Source organism: Micropterus salmoides, unplaced genomic scaffold (genome assembly GCF_014851395.1).
Source record: "Micropterus salmoides isolate LMB-PRFRI ecotype aquatic unplaced genomic scaffold, ASM1485139v1 Ms_hic_scaffold_11, whole genome shotgun sequence".
Taxonomy (NCBI): Eukaryota; Metazoa; Chordata; class Actinopteri; order Centrarchiformes; family Centrarchidae; genus Micropterus; species Micropterus salmoides.
The window spans coordinates 2,800,550-2,807,931 of NW_024040152.1; the positions used below are offsets into that span (position 1 = coordinate 2,800,550).

The 7,382-nt window shown below is 38.6% G+C and overlaps 3 long non-coding RNA genes across 3 annotated transcripts in view; 1 reads left to right on the plus strand and 2 right to left on the minus strand.

Moving 5' to 3' along the window:
• The window catches only part of LOC119896839, a 2,736-nt gene extending 1,845 nt beyond the window's left edge, over nt 1-891 (plus strand). Inside the window, exon 3 of the long non-coding RNA XR_005443284.1 lies at nt 829-891. This is a non-coding gene — a long non-coding RNA (uncharacterized LOC119896839). The remainder of the gene's footprint in view (nt 1-828) is intronic.
• Nucleotides 892-2,422: 1,531 nt separating this feature from the next.
• On the minus strand, nt 2,423-3,480 carry LOC119896840. Its single transcript, XR_005443285.1, has 2 exons — nt 3,430-3,480; nt 2,423-2,635 (listed from the first exon to the last, which is right to left on the minus strand). It is a non-coding gene; the product is annotated as an uncharacterized LOC119896840 (long non-coding RNA).
• A 7-nt stretch (nt 3,481-3,487) lies between these two features.
• Nucleotides 3,488-5,942, minus strand: LOC119896841. Its single transcript, XR_005443286.1, has 5 exons — nt 5,879-5,942; nt 5,559-5,613; nt 5,176-5,259; nt 4,124-4,268; nt 3,488-3,664 (listed from the first exon to the last, which is right to left on the minus strand). It is a non-coding gene; the product is annotated as an uncharacterized LOC119896841 (long non-coding RNA).
• Between the last annotated feature and the right edge of the window lie 1,440 nt (nt 5,943-7,382).

Here is a 7,382-nt window from a genome sequence, read left to right on the forward strand (position 1 = left end):
AAATTCCTGGTGGCCCCCTGTGTCTTGAGAAAACTTATGTTATGGAGGTGCTATCTAAATTGAACTGACATCAAACATGAAATGATCAAAACTGCCACCTCTAAACACCACTGCCAATTATAAATTTAAAAACTTAAAATAAAGCTGTGAACATTTTCTTTTAAGGATGTATTATTACTTGTTTTGTGGCGTTACAAAGACAAAGCACACATCTACACATTTATTTTTACCATTATTTTCTGCCCACTTTGGATGCGGCAGAAGCAAGCTGTAAACACGACACTGACATATCACATTTTAAGTTTATATGACAAACACAGTTGCGTCTTTACACACCCAGCAGATATTGAGGAAGATTTATTTATGTATTTGGAGTCGGTTTTTGTCCACCTGATGGATGTAAGTCCAAAATTCTCTTCCTTTTTAGCTTTGGTCGCTAATAATATCTTAGGGAAATATTTAGCTCTTCCACACCGTCTCCAGTAGGCGGCTTTTCTGCAATCAAGCCAATACAAGATAAAGCCACTGACACTACCTGCCCAGAAACATATGGACAGACACAGTTAGAGACAGATAATATTGTCAGGAGTTGGTGGAGATCAAACCACAGCTAAGAGCAGAGTGAATATTAGACTTACATTCTGCAGCTGATTACTCGCCTTAACAATTTTAGGTGAAATATAATTTTCTTCAAACTTTCCAACAAAACAATCAGTGCAGCTTTAAACACTCAGATAACTCAGAGCCAAGACAAGACAGCCAGGTGGGTGATGAGTGTTAGTTGTACAATAACACTGGATATGTGTCTCTCTCTCTCTCTCTCTCCAGTTTATCCAGGTCACCATGAGCACATGAAGAGGAAACAGAGGGGACACACCAGCCTTTTATACTTTTACTATTAACAGCATGTACTTTCAATGTGTATTTTTTGTTTAACAAATGTTTAACTTAATGCCACTGTCACATTATCCAACGAAGGTTAAAATCAAGGGCAACTGGACTTGGTTGAAGAGACTGGAAGACGTTTCGTCCCTCATCCAAAGGACTTCTTCAGTTCTGACTGACTGGCAGGGAAACTCAGCTATTTAACCTCAGTGGGTTCATCGATACCGCTGGTTCGTTAGTGTTCCTTGTTGCTGTGACGACAGTCGTTACAGTCGTTAAGGCTACCTGTGGCCAAGACTGAACGACCATCGTTGGTATCTTCACCTGAGGCCAATAGGTTACGTTTGTTGAGTTTCCTGGGAAGTGATGAAAGAATACATTTAAAACTATATAATAAATATATATTCATTTATACATATATATATAAATGAATAGAAATATAGCCGGTACCAGTCTTGTGAAAAAAATTTGTGATCATTTGGATCCCCTTTAGATCTTCTGGGGGGCCAACAGGGCTGCATCACATGATTGTTTGTCTGTTGGACCGTCTGCGCTCCATCTGGAGCAGCTGTGGCTCAGGAGGAAGAGCGGGTTGGCCGTTAATTGGAAGGTCGGCGGTTCAATCCCTGTCTCCCCCTGGTTGCGTGTCGAAGTGTCCTTGGGCAAGATACTGAACAGCTGTTCCGCCAGCGTATGAATGAGTGTGAATTTTAGTTTCTGTTTGAGCACTTAGGCTCAGTGTATGACTGGTGAATGCAGATGTAGTGTAAAAGTGGTCGAAAAGACTAGAAAGGCGCTATACAAGTACGGATCATCTGTCAGTGTTTTCCTCTCCTCTCAGCGTGAAATCAGTGTACAATTATTATCATAAGAAGTCTGAGTTCTGAGGTATTATTTTTTCATCTGAACTTGGGATTCAAACCTTTGTGTCCATGCAGAGTGGCTGGTCTACGGTATATAGTTTCAAAGGCAAACCTACCAATGTCCTTATTGTGATGTCACCATGCACCGTGCATTTTTACAGTGTCCCCTCAGTCAACGCCATTAATCTTATTGGGAGATCCTAAATGACAATAAAAAGTTGAAGAATGGCACCAAAAAGCAGAGATACATGTCTGAGCTTTTCTATGGACCCTTCTGGGACTGTTTTCTGTTTTCACAGCTCTGTTTAGGTTTCTTTAATTGTGTGGTAGAAACTATTAAACTTCCTTATTTTATATTGTTGTTAAAGGGCCAGTCCAGTCTGCTCCTGGTGAATGAGTGTTTGATTGAGCAGACATTCTTTGGATTAATTAGTCTTGCGAGTGCTTGTCAGTGTAATTTCTTACATAAAACCTCTGAGCATCAAATATATTTATGCAATATTATATAATATTAAAATTATATTTAATAAGACACTGTAATTTTACTCAGATAACCATCAGTCTATCATTTAATTATATTCTATGTCTAACCCCATGTTGAGTTGAACAGTTTGTGTACAAGCAGAGATGAAGGTAAAGTCATTCCTAACAATAACAGGGACAATGAACCAAAGTTCTTGCTCAGTCATTTTTATTTCAAACAGGACCTCATGTCATGTGAGGAAAGAGCAGAAGAGAGCAGGACAGGCTGACAGGATTGACTGCCAAGATCCTTGTTAGCTGTGAAGTGTACAATTGGCTTCATCCATGACGTGTTCTCTCACTTTGGCCAGCAGTTCTTGTGCTCTTTTACTAACATTAATCACACTTTGACAAGCTGAACCATGCTGTGAAAAAAAACAGATGCAAGTTTAATTTTGCAAACACAATGGAGGTGGGATTGTTTAAATGAGTGCTTTGCGTGTTTTAATGGTTTCCCGCCATGGAGAGTCGGGAGGGCAACGTATTAAATAAAGATGCTGTTACACTCACATGAAATTGCGTTTAGGCTTGTTAGGTCACATTGCGTGTAGTAAATAAATGTATTTGCATGTTACCCTCCCATTACTTTGCACAATGAAACTGAAACGCCCTAAATTGCATATTCATTAAGACAAAAGTAGTAAATGAACAACAATACAATATTTTGCACTTTTGAAAGACTCATTCTGCACGCACACCTTTAGTAGATCAGCTTACGCGTTAATTTGCGGGTTAATATCAAGTTTGAACACGTTTTTACTGACGCAAACCTTTCGTAAATCTGGCCCATGGTTTGTTAATTGTAGTTCTTATGGAAAGGCAGGAAACAATATGACCAAAGCTAGAGCATGATGAATTTCTTATATTATGTAATTGTTAAATGAATGTCTCTTGTTATGTGGTACTATCATTTCAGTACCCTTCACCCCTTTGGTTAGAGTAATAATTTTTATTGTTTGTTAGGCGCCTAACTGTATTGTTATTGTGTGTTTCTCTGTTTATTATTTGGTGTAACCGTCAAGCCTCATCATCTCCTACTGCACTTCATGTATGCATTTGGCAATAAAGGCTCTAACGGAATATCTGTCCCTCCTACATTCTTATTGTGGTACTATGGTGATGTTCAAACTTCTGTGAAAAGATTTTACACTGTACATACCTGCAGTGAATGGCTCTCACCATAACGTATAAAAGTAGCCATGTGTTCACATTCCTGGTAAGGAGGTCATATCTTTCACAGTTCTTCAAGGCTTTTTCAATTCGCTTTGCAATTTCGTCCGGGGATCCTGGTTTGAAGCCTTTAATGCCATCGAGGTAATTGTCCTTCTTCTCTTGATGATTATCTCTAACTTTTGCAAGTTTGTCAAATCTGCAGTTTGACCTATCCCAGTCACCTGTGTGTGAGAATAAACGTTTAGAAATATTGTATATAAACTTGATCCAAAATCTGGTACTTGTTCTCTATGTATTTTGTTTGCTCCTTTCTTACTTACTTTAACTGTACACAAGTTACAAAAGCCTGGAACCCAGCTACAAGTTTTTTACAAACACATCTATGGTATGTACACATAATGATTTGGGAAATGTTCTAGTTTGTCATCTGAGTCTGACGAGAAAATAAATATTATTTAGTGTCTAAATCAGACATCTCTGGAGCCAAAAATCGATTAGGAGCTTCGGGCATGACAAAACATTTGTGTCGTGATTATTCTCCTCTCTCTTATCCAACATTATGTAGTAATATGTCTACTACATTTAAATGAACATGAATATGCAAAAAAACTTACATTGGTGGCTCCTACACTATATTTAAATGAGCATACTTCACTTTAATTTTTACTCACTACACGTACCTGTGCGGTGAACTATGTCATTATCACCTTGGCCAATGTCTCTTTCTGACTTTGGGCCCACATAAATGGCATAGTGCATGTACAAGGGCTTTGCGGTGTTCTTGAGACATTTCCTGGGAAACACAATTATATCTCCAAATTGGTACTGTGAACAGAAGAAGTCAGAGATGCAGATCAACGTTTACATTCAGTGCAAAGCAAATCAACACAACAATCAGATTTAGTAGAGAGTTCTAGATGGAGCACAACCCTTCTGAGTAATGTGTTGTAATAACTGAACAATAAAGCAGTGGCTCGATGAATATGTTATCTGAAGCAATATATATCAGTCAGAGTCAGGTAGTTTTAGCTGAGTTTTATTCCTCAGGGGTGCAAACAGCAGGATTAAAGCTGCCAACGGATTTTGTTTGCCATCATTTCAAACATCTTCATTGTCTCTCTTATCGTGAATGTAGGACTGAATTCCGCTTATTATTGTTATTATACTGTAGATGTTAGAGATACAAATCTGTTTAGAAAAAGAGATGACTGGTTGCTTTGTATCACGGTAGATCAAAAATGTGTTGGTACTCTTGGAAAACTGGGGGAAAAAAAGAAATCTTGAAGGCCATCCAGGACAAATCTATTGGTTTAATAAAATATCCTCTGTGGCTTTTGTCTTTGGATTAAAAACTTTACAGTGTTAGGGTTTGAGAGGGAAAAGCATTTTCTCATCAAGCTGCTTTTCAGACCCCAAAGCAGTGCTTTTTGGCCAAGATATACTTTATGGATATTACTAAAACATTTTCTACAATAAAAGACACAATACTATATTCATAATTATCACCTTAGCTATGATTTAATTTTTTTGCTGTTGTTTATTTAGGTCACACAAAAACTACTTTGTTAAAGTTGAGAAGGAAAATATATTTGTATCAGTCAAACTGTAGTGGCAGTGGAAGCTTGGTTGTTACTGGCTGGTTATCATTGGATTATTTTCAATAATGGTAGCACCAATAACAACATAAATAGATGAAGAATATACAACTATAAATAACAATAAAGCAACCTACCCCATTAATCTCTATTATTGTGATCACCAGCTGAAGGATCACAGCAACCAAGATTGGCTTTTTCATTTTTGCAGCAGTGGAGAACTGACATGGTCAAAAGAGGAGAACATGTTTTAGACATTTATAACAAAAATCAATTATACAAACCATGATTAACTGATTTTACATAGGTTAATGTGTGCTGGCTACAGCCTTTTAAAAAAAGGAGTGATGAACATGCTAACCCACCATTTTAAAGCCTCTGTCTGTGAGTGTTTGACAGTCACACAACAATAGTTGTGCCTGATTTAAGCAGTGAAACTGAGTTTGAAGAAGGACAAAGCTGAATACTGGAAACAAGAAACAGGACTGAAAGACATTGGGCAGATACAGTCAGGACTTACCACTGATGTGTTGAGAAGATGGTGACTGAATACTAAAAATTAGCCTCTTAGCTCCCTGAAAGTACAAACACTCACATTAGTTTAACAATGCATTGCAGTCTTATATGCATATTTCTGGAATTAGCACCAGATACAACCAGCGGCCTCACACATGAGACAAAACATTTTCTGTCATTATAATTCAGTTTAGAGCAACACACTGAGGTCAGAATTTAGAGCAAGCAAAACCCTTCCAGTTTTCTGTTATGCCTGCCTTAAAGTAGTATTTCATTTGCCATAGTCACTGGAAAAATCTTTGCAGAATGAATTGTTTCACTTACCTTCTGCAGTGAGATGGTAGAAGCGTGTTGTGGAGATCAAGGGTTCACCTTATATACACTAAAGAACAACACACCTCATATCTTTGTCCAGCCCACCAGGTGCTGAATCATTTGAATGCTTCCCCTTTTCATTGCCATCATGAATTAATTTGAATTGCAAACATCACTAACCACACAACCATTGATTCACAAGATAAATTGTGTTTTTTTCCTGAGTTGCCGTCAACCTTCAACCTTCATACATTTTTCACTCATCCATGCATTCCATTCACCACTGATGCCACTGATATTCAAGTTTTTTCTGTTGTAAATAGTTATGTTGTTTATAGTTTATTTTATAAAACATTCTTTTTTGGCACTTTAACCTGCTTGGTCTCCCCCTTATTGTCACATTCAATGAGCCGGGATGTGACACTGTGTAGATCAGTATTTTCTGTGGTAATATTCAATAGGGGTTAAAACCAAGAGTATTCCTTCAGCCTCTCATTGGTTAGTAGAGAGAGTGAGAATCATAGTGTTCCTAGACAGGTCTATGATACAATGGGATGTCTCTTTCACCATTTTACCAAGCATTAGGGTTAAGGGGGTTTAATACTTATATATGTTGCTTTATAAAGTACTTGCCTCATCACGAGCCTATGGTGAAAAGGGTTACATTTAACATGAACATCCAACATTATAACATTGTAGATAAGTCATAAAATGTGGAAAAGCATAATAGGTCTCTTTTAATAGTTCCTTTCACTGGAACTAAGGGGCCAAGCCCGACCCCGGAAAAACAACCCCACACCATAATCCCCGATCCACCAAACTTTACACTTGGCACAGTGCAGTCAGGCAATTACAGTTCTCCTGGCAACCTCCAAACCCAGACTTGTCCATCGGATTGCCAGACAGAGAAGCGTGATTCGTCACTCCAGAGAACATGTCTCCACTGCTCAAGCATCTGGTGGCGGCATGCTTCACACTACTACATCTGATGCTTTGCATTGCACTGATTTAAGGATAGATGCTGCTCGAAACCCATTCCATGAAGCTCTCTATGCACTGTTCTTGATCCGAATCTGAAGGCCACACAACGTTTGCGTTGTTGTTCTCTGCTGCCACCAAGCCAAAGTACTTCTTAAACGATGCTTCGATGAATTGATAAAATAATTTGTAGAAGCTTTGAGTACTAAAAATGAAGTTTTATAAACTACATTTGGGAATAAAGACCACGCCTCGAACACGTCCCATTTCGGCTCATCTGTTATCTTTCCCTCTGATTCGTTTTTTCACATGACCTGTGACAGACATGGAAGAACATGCTTACCTTAAACCATGGACCAGGAGTGCATTCTCAACCCCTCAGACAGCGATCAGGCTGAAGACATTTGGCAGGCAACTGATGCCGTGGAATCCTCGCCATCTTCTAACATCCAACCTGGTCAGAAACTTCGGCAGCGCTCAACAATCCACAATCCCCGGCGCTCCCTCCATCAACTCCAATATACCATGGTCTTTG